Below are 16851 nucleotides of genomic sequence, written 5' to 3'. Positions count from 1 at the left end.
TCAGCCTTGTTGTTTGCTGAAATTTTCCTTCCATAGCCATCATCATCAGTTCTTTCATTGGAATCAACATCCACTACAATTTTGGGCTTGTACCATGATTCATATTCACTGAATCTGACATCCCTGCTTATGTGTACTTCCTTACTCACTAGATCATAGCATTTGTATCCCTTCTTCTCATCAGGATATCCAAGGAAAATGCATTTTACAGCCTTTGGTTCCATCTTCTTTTGCAAATCATCCAGAACATGAACATAACAAACACATCCAAAGACTCTAAGTTATGTAACAGTGGGTGTCCTGCCATACATTTTCTCATATGGTGACATATTATGAGTCAAGGCTATAGGTGTTTTATTCATAATGTGAACTACAGTATGCACTGCTTCTTCCCAATATGACAATGGCATGTTCATTTGGTTCATCATTGCCCTTGCAACCTTTGCAATAATTTGATTCTTCCTTTTAGCCACACCATTTTGCTGAGGTGTGTACCTACATGTCAATTGACTTTTGATACCATGATCTCTCAAGAAGTCACAAAACTCATATGACATGTACTCTCCACCATTAGCTGACCTCAAACATTCTATGTAGCATCCAAACTACTTTTCAGCCATAGATTTAAATTCCAAAAACTTTCCAAATGCTTCACTTTTATGTTTCATAAAGTACACCCAAGTCATTCTGCTAAAATCATCAATGAAGGTGATATAGAATCTACATCTTCCACTCATGGAAATATTTTGACATGGGCCGCAAATATCTGAGTGCATCATTTCCAAAGGATAGCTCCTTATTCTCCCCCTCTTTGGAAATGGCAATCTGGACTGCCTGCCAAATTGAAAAGTCTCACAAACATGATCAAAATTCACATATCCAAAATGCAGTAGACCATGGACTATCTGTCTTGATTGCATTTGCTTAAATCTTTGCAAATTGACATGGCCAATCCTTCTATGCCATAATTCCACATCCTTATCTTGCCCATGTCCTCTCTCAACATACATAGAGTTTTGCATCATTGGAGTACCTACATCCAAAGCAAATAATCTCCCTTTCTTTTTACCATGAGCAATCACCATGCGAGTTCTTTCATTATGGAGCTCTTCAATTAAACATCCAAACTTATTGAATCTCGCCTGCAATCCTTGATCTGTCATTTGACCAAGTTCTTAGTTATTGTGGGCACATAAACTACATCACCAAGATTATTCTCAATCCCATCTTTAGTAACAAGTGGCACACTACCAATATGAGTAATTTTATGTAAAGTATCATCACCGGTGGCAACATATTCCTCATTCTGCATCTGCTCCTTGCTATCAAACCACTCAGCATGATGAGTCATGTGGTTTGTAGCTCCTGAATCCAAAAACTAGTCATTCTCATGAAGAGGGTGAGTCATGCTCCCAAGCACATGCTCCATAGCAAATAGGTGACATCTAGGCGATCCACCTCTAGGTCCATAGCCTGTACCACCATAAGTGCCTGCATAGTGGCCATATTGGATCCTTCCACGACCCCTGGACATGGCATTCTGTTTGTGATAACAATCCCTCTCAAAATGAACAAACTGCCCACAATAATGACAAGTGCCATCTCTATGTGAAGAACTAGACCGTCCTCTACCTCTAGGGAAAGATCTCCCCCTGACTCTATGCATGAAGTCACCATGACCAAAGTTACCTCTTCCACGAGCAAAACCATAATTACCATAACCAAGTGAGGAGCCTCTAGCTCTAGATGAGCTACCATGACCTCTTTGGTGATAGAAAACACTGTCTCCACTTGCATTTTTGCCACTGCTAGATGCATTCAATCCCAACTTGATTTCTTCTGTAAGTAGCAATCCAATAAGCTCCTCAAAGTCATGCATAGAGCCTCCTGTAATTGAAATAGAGGTTTCCAAAGATTTGAAAGCTGGTCCAAGTCCATTTAGTGTCACTGACACTAAATCAGCATCATCAACAAGTGCATTAATGGATGCAAGGTATTCTACAATTTGCTTGATTCTTGCCACATAGTCATTGATACTGTGATTGCCTCTCCATGCACCATGTAATCTCTACTTGAATTGTATCTTACAAGTTTCTGTACATGTTCCATACATTTTTTCTATGATTTCCCATGCCTCCTTACAAGTACTTGCCTTTTTTATATGAGGAATTAAGGTTTCTGAAATACGTATGGAGATCCAATGTAAAACCTTCCTCTTCTTCCCTGTCCAATCCTTGTATGCTTTCTTTTGCTCTTTAGTTGGATGTTCAGCAAATTCTCGACATTCATCATTACCTTTTATTGGATCCCATAGACCTCTACCCATAAAAAAATTATCCATCCTGTAAGACCAAACACTATAATTGTCTTTGGTCAATTTGTCTCCCACAATGTGAGTGACCTGTGCTATGTCAGACATTATGGCTGCTACAAATTCAGAAAAACCAGCAATACAAACTGTCCACAAATGGTATTCAGCAGCATGCCCCAATCCAAAACATCAATGGTCCAATCCGAGACCAAAAAGCATCAAAAATAGCTTCCAACAATATGACTATCATACATGTGTCCAAAAACTGTTATATACATCCATCCATGATGCCAACATGTCATACATCTAGTCTCCAACAAGAAACATCCAAATCGGATCCCTAAACGATGTCTATATGACCCAAAATGCATCAAAAAACGGGTCTAAAATTGACCATTTTTCCTGCATTTTTTTGTGCCAAGCTAGAAGTACATATCAAGCTGAAGCTATAAAAAATTTCCCATAATTTTTTGAGCAAAAATTGGCCTCCAAATATCCTCTCGTAAGTTGCATATAAACTGTCCTTTTTCAGTCTTCAAACCAACTAGTTCTTCTCTGTAATATGAATTGATTGACTGTGAACTAATTTAGAAAATAACCAATTCATGGACTCTCCAGTGTGAAAATAGTTCCACAAAATAACCAGTTTCCCGATGTCCAATGTGAACACAGTTTAGTCGAAGAAAATTCAAGCCTTAGTGATAAGGCTATTAAGCCTTATAATATAAAACTTTAAAAAAAATAATTGTGAGCTATCGACGGCCAGCTATGGTGCCATAAGGAATCGTGAGTTGTTAGCAGCTAGCTATGGTGCTGCTTTTCTAGCATATGCTCAAGTTCCAGGACAAGGTGCTGGGAAACCAGAGCACTGAGCACATCATCCTTATCCCTCCTGCCCCCGCCCTCAGCCTCGCGGAGCGTTCCTATCAGCCTCTTCCTCCTGGTCCCTCCCTATTCTCCCTCGATGAAGTGACTGAATGTACCCAAGCAATGGATACTCGACAAGCTCAGTGGTGCCTTTACTCTAAAACCATCTGCCGGGCCTCACAATACAAGGGAGTGCCTACCGCTTGTGGTACTCCTCAGAAATTGGCTTAAATATACTCTCACCTACTGTGAGGTGATTGTGATTGTAATGCAATGGCTCATCTCAGTTGATGGCAAGGTTCGCACGGACAAGTGCTATCATGCTGGATTTATGGATGTTATGTTGATTGCTAAGACGGGGGAAAATTTTTGTCTTCTGTATGACATCATTGATACCCGATTTCAATGGCAAACATCAAGCTAGAACCTCGATGTAGACCTTGATTCGATGCGCTCCTCATTCCAATCTTCAGCTTCCGCACTCATGCTCTGATACCAATTGAAAAGAGAGGGGGAGAGATGCGCCACGTAGAGTGGACGACATGGGATATGGAGGCTCAACCATTTTCCATGGTCATCTTCTTCTTTCTTCTGTAACGTGCCCGCTCCTCAAATCGCGGGACGACATGCCTTAGCAGTCCATCGAGAGATATATCTAGAAGACACCGCCCGGCACTCCAAGGAATGACACGGGGTTTGCCAACTAGGGTCTCTCGAGTCTGCCCCGTAATGGAACTTATCCGGCCGTTCCCACTAGGATCGACTTGAAGTCTGGGTTCCTTGTAATTGGGTCTTCCTTATGCCTTCTAGCGTCGATCGACAGCTGCTCCACTTTGTGTAGATACAACTGGACCCAAGCAGACTCATACCGCACTTGGTTCAAAGAGAATGGGAAATGAGAGGGATGCATCACTCGACCTCTCTGCCCGTAGGGCATAGTCCCATTCCCGTACCCCAAAATATTATGAGTTAGGTTTTTAACTTACAAGTTCTAAGGTCCTTGTCTATCTAACATTTGCATCAAATAAATTCCATTGAGGAAAGCTCTCGGCTAACCGAGACCACCCTACCGTAGGATGGACCTGACAGTCACATCCACCATGCTTCCCTCGGGGGTTTTTTTAGTTATCTAATTACCTACCACATTATGTTTGACACATAAAAGAAGCTTTCTTAATTAACTTGTTAATCACAGGTTCCTTTACATAATTTAGGGCACGGACACAAAGACAAGATAAAACAAGATCAACAGTTTCTTAACTTATCTTCATGTTAATGTTTGTCTCCCGCCCATACAAGAGAATTAAGTGTCCCTTTTTGCCTCCGCAGAAATAATCCTTCCGTATCTTGGAATACATCAAGTATCATGCCCGGAGGCTATCCCAACAATCTACAGGATTGCTGCTTCAAGTTTCGACTGTAGACTAGTACACAAGCCTCAAGATCCCATCTCAAGTCACGTCGGCCTCTTGTGCGGGATCCAAAGGCAAGGAATCTACGACCAGAGCCTCCCCTGGCACCCAACTGTCCTCCTACTCCAAGTGGCACCCACGGAGAGACCTCTCGTGGCGGGTTAGGTCCATATACCCGGCACGACTAACAACCCCCTTGGATAGGGCTAGGCAGACAGTCAGAGGTAACCGATCCTGCCTCTCCCTCCAGGCTTTTAACCTGAAGCATTAAGTTTTTTGCCTTGAATTTTTACATAAAATAATAGACCTTCGCATAGAGAAATGCTTAAATTAACCAATACAAATCACGATTTGCATCCGTGATTAAATTAAACACATGAAATGATAGTTTCTATTCACAGGATGCATTTGCACTGATGCAAGAAAATTTAGGCATACAAGTATCTGCACATTAGGGTTAATTACTCGTTGACTAAATGTGAAAAGAGTTAAAGATCGTGGATTGTATTAATGTATTAAGAATCCCAAGTACGAGTAAGATGAGTCTGATCGGAAAATTCTGCATAGTACCGCACTAAGAGAGATGGAAGGGAAGCATGCACCTAGACTGTATCCTAAAGGACTAGATGAAAAGTCTTGTGTTGCCAAGTGTGTTAACTGAACTTGGTTAGAGGGAGATGAGTAAATAACTTGAAGAATAAAAGACCCTTGGTTGGGTAGTGAATAAGGCTTGTCCGTTGCCTTGGTTGACCAGTTAATGCTTTGAGTTAGGGTTAAGATACCATAAGGTAAAACCCAAGGGAAAGAGCAAGTCAAAATAAGTTAACCTACCAAGAAAATTTGCTTGCATGATCTTGTTTGAGATTATTGGGATCTCGCCAAGTCACAAACGATCCAAGAGTGAATGCTCGGAGCATTCGGGAAAAAGGAACCACACCTTAGTAGTTGGTTGTACAAACGACCTTTGAGATGATCGTGATTGTACACCTAGGTACATTGTTTGAACTTCTTTGCTCAAGGAACTAATTCAAGGCAAAACACTTAATGCTTTAGGTTAAAAGCAGAATCCATTCTATTTGTCCACTTGACTCCCATGAAATCATCCCGTATTTGTAATATTTTGTGCAACAATATTTCATGTACTAGGCTAGTTAATATTTCATGCACTTGACTTTTCATAGTCATGCACTTTAAGTATGGAAGAAAACCATGAACGATAAGCAATAAGAATAGCGGGAGAGTTAGAGGACACCATTTTCGAGGGGATTTCTTGATGGCCGCGAATGAGTCTTTGTGTTTGGCCTTCTTCAAGTTCTCTTCTTTCTCACCTTGTTCTTCTTCTCCTCCTCTCTCTCCCTCTTCTTCTCCTTCTTCTTCTTCTTCTTCTTCTTCTTCTTCTTCTTCTTCTTCTTCTTCTTCTTCTTCTTCTTCTCCTCTCTTTCCCTCTTCTTCTCCTTCTTCTTCTCCTCTCTTTCCCTCTTCTTCCCCTTCTTCTTCTCCTTCTCTTTCTCCCTCTTCTTCCCCTTCTTCTTATCCTCTCTTTCCCTCTTCTTCTCCTTCTTCTTCTCCTCTCTCCCCTCTTCTTCTTCTTCTTCTTCTCTTCTTTTTATCTTCTCTCTCTCTTCTTCTCCTTCTTCTTCTCCTCTCTTCTCCCTCTTCTTCTCCTCTCTCTCCCTCTTCTTCCTCTTCTCACTGATCACGGGGGGGAGGGGGTAGCTGTCAGGCGCACGAGGAGGGTGGGAGTCTTTTGACGGAGCCCAGGGGGCCCGCTGTTGCTGCGAAGATAGGGGGGAGGATCCACCGTCTAAATGCCAGGGAGGAGGGGGAGCTATCGTCACGGCCAGGGGAGGGGCAGCACCTGCTGCAGTCGGAGGGGGGAAGGGTTTGCTGCCTGGCACGGAGGGGGGGAGGGCTCTGCACTTGAGCTGGAGGGGGGGCGCACTCTGCCAATGGAGGGAGGAGGAGGCTCTTATAGGGTTGGGGGGGGGGGGGGGGGAGGGGGAGGGGCCAGGACGGATGTCCTCCACCACCCACCTGGGAGGTGCATGCCCCCTTCTCCCCATTACTCACCCTCTCTCTCTCTCCCCCCACCATGCAAATGGTAGGGGGAGAGAGAGGGAGGAAAAAATTTAAAAAATTTAAGGGGGGAGGAGGTTCGCATGGGGAAGGCACAAGGGCATGGGGGGGATGTTACATCTTCATTCCTCCATTCTCACAGTCTACTACAAGTGGTATCCTCAAAAAGTGATAGATACCCTCAACTTAAGGACACTTTGCATATGCTTCTACTTTAGATACATACAACCATAGAATATGACTTAGAATTTGTCATATTTATCAACATAGTCATATGATTAGATATACCTAAATCAACATACAATACATCATCATGTGTTCTCTTTATTGACACAACATTCATCATATATTGCATAACAAACATATGCTCATTTTTGTCTTCATGCTATCATGAAGACGATGCATAGTTTTCTTGCTGCAATTTACCGCTGTGGATATCATCCTTCTTAGCATAAGAATGAGCTGCAATATTATCGATTTTACCACAATAATGACAAAAAATGCCAAAACTACTAGAACCTCTATTCTACCACCCACCTCCTTCTCTAGAGCTCCCCCTGCCTCTAAAAATGTTTCCATAGCCTCCTAAAACCTACATTTCACTAAATTATCGATTTAACATATTTTGCTAGTTATCACCACCATGTTTCGTACCATAGCCTCTTAAAGAGAATATTTGACGTCCCCTTTTTGAACTTGAGTAAAATTCTTGGACCTTTTCACCACTTCTTTCAGATAATTCATCATGTATGTTGATCTCTTCAATGATCATAACAGAGACCGACTCGTCAAAATCTAGACATGGCTTCCACATACATACACAAAAGTGACAAATGATTTTTAAACTTTCTCATTATTAAGGCCACCTAAAGTAGATAAAACTAAATCATCATCATCGGGCATTGCATCAATTACTACCAAGACATCTACAATGCCACCTTCAAAACATGCTCATTGATAGACATTTTTCCTTTCTTCAAAGTATTCAACTCTTGCTTGAGTTGAATCTTCTATACCTTCGTATTTACTAAAAAATGTTCTCAAAAATCATCCAAGTTACATGTGAAGTTTCTACATTTATTATATATCCAATTATAGTATTATCAATGACCACAAATAACCAATACATCACCTTTTTGTCTTTTTCATTTTATTCTTCCCATGCATTTAATTCATCTATAGTCGTAGAGCTACTCAACTCTGGCTCCTTTTCTTCAGCTAAAACAAGCTCATAAATGCCTTTTTCAATAAGAAAGTTCATCACATGGAACCTCCATGAGAGATAGTTCTTCTTGTTTAACTTCTCAATAATGGGGTTTCTATTATTCTCTATTATTATCACAAAATTGATACAAAACAATATGCAAGTCTTCTGCAACCTTTCACAACAAGTGTACAGCAATACACCAAGTAGTCTTTTTCACTGATTACCAAATAGTATATATAATTTACAACTTGTTTGTAGATAAAACTTGTGTTTCGTTCTCGGAAAATACTTGAAGACTTACAAACTCGAAATTTGTAACATGTGCACCCACTTTCGGTCAATATAATCAAAATCGCTTATACATTGAAGCTCATATCCACAACCTTGTAGCTCTAAAATGGGGCCAAAATGGCCTCAGATAGCTCTACTCACACAGTAAATCTCACAACATCTAAGATTTTTTCTTTGCCCTACTTTCAATGCCTCCACAAGTACTATCCAAGAGAAAGAGTGGAAGAATGGAATAGCTTATTACTCATTGCTTGCTTACTCAAATTCTTGCTTCTTCTCCTTCACTTTAGCCTTAAAAACCAACCTCTATCAGTGGCAACACTTTGATATTATATCAAAAATGACGTGGTGGGGAAACTTGCTTAAGCTACTGCACCAAACGCACATCATACACACAAGAGGAAGCTCACTCAAGGACATAAGAAGAGAGATGGATGCAAAAACGTTTTCTTGTTAGTTTCTTCTCCTTCTTCCACACATATGATAATGTACACAAAGTATAAATAAGATACAACATAAAGGAAAGTAATCTACTAAGTCAAAAAAATGCATAACTAACTATACTATTTGACTGATGCTATAACTATGCCAGCTCTAGGTAGGTGCAACAAACTAAATATAATAAGTAATAAGTCAGTGGACATGTGAGGATCATAATGACCACTAACGTTAAGTGTAGACGTGTAAATCCATCTGGCCATGTGGTCCATCATCAATGTTTGTATGTGTTGAGCTTGCCATCTCAACAACTACCTTGTCCGACGTCTATTCAAACAGGATAGCTACAAGCATCATTTTGAGCCAACATTTGACCAATGGACTCTCAGGGACTTGATTCACCCTTAGATCAAGTTTCATCACATTCTACTAACTCTAAATTAAATATTAATTGTGTTGTTGATTTGACTATGTCATTCATGATATATTGTATGTAGAGGAGTTTTGTGAAAAAATAAGCTCAGAATATGTCTTGGATCTCTCCAGCAATAGGTTAGCTAGATGACATGTGTATCATAATAATGTCGATTAGACCTAACTATACTAGTCAGTTAGCGAGACTAAGTCTCTTTCACACTATTATGTAGACTACGTCTTATGTGGTATGGTATAAGTTAAAAAAGAATGAATAATAAAAAAAGAAGACTGAAGAAAGTACTCTTATTTCTATGTTTTTCACATTTCTCTCTCTCTATTTATTTATTTATTTATATCAAACATGGTATTAGACCCATGAGATCCTAATAGCCTTGTTGAGATGGCAAGCTCAACACGTGCGGACATTGATGATGGACCGCCTAGCTAGATGAGTCCGCACGTCTACACCTAGTACGTTGGTGGCTATTATGATACTCACATGGCCATTAACTTGTCACTTATTATATTTAGTTTGTTACACCTACCTACAGCTGGCAAAGATATAACGCTAGTCAATTAGTGTAGTCAGTTATGCACTATTTGACTTAGAATGCCACTTTCCTTTATGTTGTATCTTATCTATACTTTGTGTACATTGTATAGTGTGTGGAAGAAGAAGAAGAAACCAGAAAGAAAATGTTTCGGCCTCCATCTCTTTTCTTGTGTTCTTGAGTAATATTCCTCTTGTGTATACAATGTGTGTGTTTGGCACAGCAGCTCAAGTACATCCCCCCATCACGCAATTCTTGACATGGTATCAGAGTCACACCACTGAGAGAGACTGATTTTGAAGGCTGAATTGAAGGAGAAGAAGCAAGGTTCGAGCAAGCAAGCAACGGGTAAGAAGCTCTCCCATTCTTCCACTCTCTCTCTTGGATAGTGCCTGTGGAGGCACCGGAAGCAGGGTCGAGCAAAAATCTCAGATTGCTGTGAGATTTGGCGTGCGAGCAGATCACTGTGTATTTTGCAGATAGGCTCTTTAGGGCTTTCTTGCAGTTATTTAAGGTGTCTGAGGCCGTTTCAGGCCCCGTTTTAGAGCCGCAAGGTTGCGGACAGCAGTTTCAAGGTACACTATGATTTCGGTTGTATTGACTGAAAGTGGGTGCATAGGTTATAGATTGTGAATCTGTAATTTTTGAGGTGTTTGCAGGAAGAAAACAAAATATTTATCTACAAACAGGTTGCAGATTACATGTACTATTGAGCAATCAGTGAAAAAGGTTGCTTGGTGTATTGCTATGCATGTGTTGTGAAAGATTGCAGAAGACTAGCTTGCTGTGTTGCATCCTTGTTTGTGATAATGGCAGAGAATAATGAAAATCCCATTATTGAGAAGCTCAACAAGAACAACTACCCTTCATGGAAGTTTCGTGTGACGAACTTCCTCATTGGAAAGGGCCTTTATGAGTTTGTTTTAGGTGAAGACAAGGAGCTAGAGCTAGATATCCCTTCGACTGTAGATGAGTTAAAAGCATGTAAAGAGTGGAATGCAAAAGACAAAAAGGTGATGTATTGGCTATCTGCAGTCATTGATAATACTATGCTGGGACATATCAGGAATGCAAAAACTTCACATGCAGCTTGGATAATTTTTGAGAGCATGTTTTCAGTAAATACAAAGGCATGAAAGATTCAACTCAACCAAGAGTTGAATACCTTGAAGAAAGGGAAAATGTCTATCAATGAGTATGTGTTGAAGGTGAGGAGCATTGTAGATGCTTTAGCAGCGATTGATGCAATGACGGATGATCATGATTTGCTTTTATCCACTCTGAGTGGCCTTAACAATGAGAAGGCATGGAAATCATTTGTTACTTCAGTATATGTACGGAATCCATTTCCAGATTTTGATGAGCTGATCTCTCTCATGATTACTAAAGAGATCAATATGTAGGGTGATTCATCTTAAAGAAATGGTGAACAAGTCCAAGCATTTTACTGGAGTTTAGGAAGGGAACCTGGTAGATCCTCTTCAAGAGGCCGTGGTATGGGACATGCTGGCGATAACCAACAAAACAGATCCAATCAACAGTTTGGTGAAATGCAGGTTTTTGGAGGCAGAGGAAACTTTAGAGGTAGGGGGAGCTCTAGAGGAAGAGATGGATGGTAGAACAGAGGCTCTGGAAATTCTATTATTCTTTGCCATTATTGTGGAAAAATAGGACATAGTGCACCCAATTGCTATGCTAAGAAGGATGATATTCACAGTGGTAAATTATAGCAAGGAAACTATGCATCATCTTTACGACAGAATGAAGACAAAAATGAGCATTTGTTTGTTATCTAGCATATGATGGATGCAGTTACAGGAAAGGGGACACATGATGATGTATGGTATGTCAATTCAGGTGCATCTAATCATATGACCAGTCATGTTGAATGGTTTGGAGAGATGTAGGACTTACAAGACCCAGGTTATGTGCAAAATACGGGTGATGATACATGCCACCCAATTTCACACATTGGAAAGGTTTCCTTGTCCTTGTATAATGCCCAGAAAAAGAGTCCAACAGATATATTACATGTGCCATCAATTAAAAGAATCTAGTGTCTATTGGCCAAATGGTAGAGCAGGGGTTGCATGTTTGATTCAATGCAAAAGGTTGTTTTGTAGAAGACTTTAATGATAAGTGTAGGTTGGTCACAAAAGGAAGTAGAGTTGGCCGAATGTTCACTTTAGATGCTGGAATTCCTGCATTGGATACTGCTATATATGCTAAAGGAAAAAGAGTAGTATCCAATGGCATAAACTTTACTGGCAAGAAGCCTGATGTATCGCACTTGAAGGTATTTAGCTGTGTTGCATACGTTCATGTGCCAGATGAGCTATGGAAGAAGCTTGATCCAAAGGTAGAAAAATGTTTTTTTATTGGATACTCTTTACGGCAAAAAAGGTATTGCTATTATAACCCTGTCACAGGTGAGTTCAGAGTGAGCAGGGATGTTATCTTTGATGAGATGGAAAGTTGATATACACCTGCTGGTGATGTTTTGGATTATGATAATGATCAGGATAGCTATGTGTAGAAAGATAAACAAGAATCACGTAGTCTTACTGGACCAGAAACATCATCTGGTACTACATCTACAGTGAGCCCTTGGTATGGGAGACTAAGGAGTAGCCCCACATCTTCAGGTGGATCTATAAGTGTTGCAGGGAAGGACAAAGGAAAGAAGAAAGTGTTGGATGGTAATGATGCATCTACCAGTCATTTGGGATTTGATGGAGATTCTATTGGTTCAGAGAGTTTGGATGATGAGCTTGCCATTCCTTCAGGAAGGACACTATGTGTACAGAGAGCTCATAGTAATGTAAAGGCTCCATTGAGTGATCCAGTGATATGCAGATCTAGCAGGGTCAGATACCCTGTTAAAAGATTTGGTTTTGAAGGTTATGCAGCTCACCATTATGCTTATATGGTGAAACTAGTTGAGGATATTGAGCCCACTTGTTTTGAGGATGGTGTTGGTCATGCTCATTGGGATGCAGCAATGGATGAGGAGATGGCTGCATTAGAAGCCAATAAGACTTGGGATTTGGTACCCTTACCTAAGAGTAAGAAAGCTATTGGCTGTAAGTGGGTTTACAAAGTCAAGCATTATGCCGACGGTTCAGTTAGCAGGTATAAGGCTAGGCTGGTTGCAAAAGGCTATGCTCAAACATATGGCATAGATTATGAAGAGACATTCAATCCAATTGCTAGGATGGCAACTATTAGGTGTGTGATTGCCTTGGCAGCAACCAAAGGTTGGAGTTTGCAGCAAATGGATGTTAAGATTTCCTTCTTGCATAGTGAATTGCAAGAAGAAGTGTATATGGAGCAGCCAGTAGGTTATGAGGATTTGGAGCATCCCACATATGTGTGCAAGCTAAAGAAGGCGCTCTATGGGCTGAACAAGCACCTAGAGCATGGTCTGACAAGATTGGAGACTCGTATCTTGTCAATATTGGATTTTGTATTATTGATGCTGATCACTCACTTTATGTCAGAAAGGGAGATGCAGGTTTGGTCATCATAGTCATCTATATGGATGACTTGATTATTATAGGTGACAGTGACAATGGGATTGCTAAAGTTAAGGACTTCTTGAGAAGAAGTTTGAGATGACTAAGTGACAGTGACAATGGGATTGCTGAAGTTAAGGACTTCTTGAAGAAGAAGTTTGAGATGACTTGATTATTATAGGTGACAATGACAATGGGATTGCTGAAGAAGGACTTCTTGATTATTATAGGTGATAGTGACAATTGGATTGCTGAAGTTAAGGACTTCTTGAAGAAGAAGTTTGAGATGAAAGATTTGGGTGAGTTGAGATACTTTCTTGGCATTGAGGTGATCAGATGTGATGATGGTATATGGCTGTCCCAAAGGCAGTATGGCTTGGATATGTTATCCAAGTATGGTATGACAGCATGTAACCCTCTTTCAGTACCATTGGAGCAAAATGTGAGGTTGAGTGCTGACATTGGGGATGAGATATAAGACCCTACTATGTTCAGGAGGATAGTAGGGAGTTTGATTTACATGACTATCACAAGTTCATACTTGAGCTATGATGTTGGCCTTGTCAGTCGATTTATGCAGATGCCTAGAAAGCCTCATTTGGATGCAGTTAGACGTATATTGAGCTATGTAAAGTTCATTTTACATTATGAACTTTTTTATGAGGCAGGTAAGGACATACAGGTCTTTGGATACACAGATGTAGATTATTGGGCTGGTAGCATGTCAGACAAAAGATCTACAAGTGGATTCATGTTTTCCCTTGGTAGTGCAGCAGTTACATGGAGCAGCAAAAAGAAACCTACATTTTCTTTATTGAGTACAGAGGCTGAGTATAGAGGTGCTGCTACAGAAGCATGTGAGGTGGTATGGGTGCAAAAGTTATTAAGTGATTTGGACATGCAAGGAGATGGTCCAGTTATCATTCATTGTGGCAACATGAGCAGCATACAGCTAGCTAGGAATCTAGTGTTCCATTCTAGGACAAAACACATTGAGGTGCACTACCACTTTGTGAGAGAGAAGGTACTTGCAGGAGAGATTGACTTCGTATATGTCAACACACAGAATCAGATAGCTAACATTTTCACAAAGGCATTGGGTGCAGAGAAGCTTCGAAAGTTTTGAAGCTTACTTGGAGTTGCAGAGATAGAATTGAGCTTGAGAGGGAGTGTTGAGATGGAAACACGTGCGGACATTGATGATGGACCGCCTGGCTAGATGAGTCCGCATATCTACACTTTGCACGTTGGTGGTCATTATGATACTTACGTGGCCACTGACTTATCACTTATTATATTTAGTTTGTTACACCTACCTACAGCTGGCAAAGATATAACGCCAATCGATTAGTGTAGTCGGTTATGCACTATTTGACTTAGAAGGCCACTTTTCTTTATGTTGCATCTTATCTATACTTTGTGTACATTGTATAGTGTGTTGAACAAGAAGAAGAATCCAGCAAGAAAATGTTTTGGCCTCCATATCTCTTCTTGTGTTCTTGAGTGAGCTTCCTCTTATGTATACAGTGTGTATTTGGCGCAGCAGCTCAAGCACATCCCCCCATCACTCGATTCTTGACAAGCCTGTGACCTTGGCATTGCGGGAGCTGGAGTGTAGTTGTAATTGCTACTAATTGTATAATCAAGCATTAATGCCTAAATGACTATGTATTGGTTTCCCAAAGGTCATGGCACATGTCTACTACGACTTGAGGCTATTTTGAGCTGAAAATTCCCATGTTTTAGCTGAGAATATACTATTGGTTATTCACATGTTTCTGGTTATAGAGTGTTTATCTATCCACCACTATTAGACAGCTTGATTGCATAAGGGGTATGTAGGAGATGAAGCCCACATGAATAGCTATCATTTCTAGATGTTTTTCCACATGCTTGAGGATTTTCTTGACACAACTGTAAGCTGAAATTTACTAGTTATTGCAGAATTTTACTATCATAAAGTTAGTGGACTAAAACCATCATTCTTTAATGATGAGATATCTATACATCCAAAATGAAAGGTTTGGAACTTCCATGTCTAGAATATGCTCCTTTGAGCTAAACTCAACTAATTGAAGGGCGTACTTTTGTTGTTTGGATACTATAAAAATATCTTGATCAATGGAAGATTTACCTTGGTTGCAGGGAATCAAGCACTAACTAATTGGTTAAGACTACATTGAATACATAGAGTTGTCATTATGGCAAATGCTGAAAGGTTAGACAATATGACTCAAATAGTCAATGAGAAGCTCAATAATAATAACTATGTTATCTGGAAATTCCACATGGAAAGATTTGATGATCCGTGTTGAAGCTGAGCCCAAGTTTCTTGACAAGACTCCACCATTTGATGAATAGTTGAGGGCACATCATGCTTGGATGGAAAGAGCCTATAGAGCTTTACACTAGCTATCATTATGTATTTCAAATTTCATGGTAATGCAAATTATGAACTGAAGACACCAGAAGATGCATGGAATATCTTGATTATGTATTATGGTACAACCATTAGTGCAAGAAAAATACAACTAAAACTCAAGTTCAATACAATGGATAGGAAAGGCACTCCATTCAGGAGTATGTGACTAAGATAAAAACTATTGCTGATTGGTTGACTACCATCGCAATTTAAGTAGAGGATAAGGATTTGGTTGCAGTGACCGTGAATGGTCTTGGACCTGAGTATAAGTCGTTTAACATGTCCATTTCAGGGAGATCTCAAATGCCTAACTTTAATGAGCCAATCTCATCGCTCATTCATGAGGAGGTGAAACTAGATTTAGCTATGAGCCCGAGTAACTCAAAAGGCAAAGATGCAATGTTCTATTCTAATCACATAGGTCATTTTGCAGCCATGGTAGGGGTTTCTATCATGGTCAAGGGACTATGCATAATGCATATTAGCATGTAGAAAATCAGCAATTGTGGGAGCTCTCGCTCAACCCTCAAGACCCATGGACCGCTTATTGTTTTAAGCGTTCCAAGTTGAGCACTAATGGTTACCTCTCACATAGCCGACGCGCCATCCATCTCTATGGATGTAGTGAGCTTTCCTCCATGCCCGATTGAGTTAGCTCCTCTCCTGAGCACTCCGGTAGCTCCACAATCCAAGTGCAAGCTTCAAGCAAGCTCCATCCTCAAGCTCCACGCTCCAAGCTCCATTGATGCAAGCAAGACAAGAGAAGAGAAGAGAAGAGAAGAAGAGAGGAGAAGATGGAGAGCTTCTCCTCCCCGGTCCCTCACCCTCACACACTCATTCCCTCACACTCTCACACTCCCTCTCTCAAGCACAAGCACAAGCAAGCAAGAATAAGAAAAAGAAGAAGAGAGCTCCTTTTGGCCACATACAAGAATGAGCTTCTCATTCACTTTTCAACTCTATATACAAAACCCTAAATCCCTTTTAGGAGGTGTAATATCCCCCCCCCCCCCCCCCCGTGACCCCCATGCCTTCCCCATGAAACCCCCCCCTTTTTTTCAAATTTTTTTAAAAAAATTTACTCTCCCTCTCTCTCCCCCACCGCCTGCATGGCGGGGAGAGAGAGAGTGTGTGTGAGTAAAGAGAGAGAGGGGGCATGCAGCCCCCAGGTGGAAGGGGTGGCGTGTTGAGATGGCAAGCTCAACACATGTGGACATGGATGATGGACCGCCTGGTTAGATGGGTCCACACGTCTACACTTAGCACGTCGGTGGTCATTATGCATCTCACATGGCCACTGACTCATTACTTATTATATTTATGTTGTTACACCTATTTACAGCT

This window comes from Lygodium microphyllum, chromosome 8, assembly GCF_053477565.2.
Source record: "Lygodium microphyllum isolate KBCC chromosome 8, Lygodium_microphyllum_v1.1.10, whole genome shotgun sequence".
Taxonomy (NCBI): domain Eukaryota; kingdom Viridiplantae; phylum Streptophyta; class Polypodiopsida; order Schizaeales; family Lygodiaceae; genus Lygodium; species Lygodium microphyllum.
Note: the sequence above shows the minus strand (reverse complement) of the source record.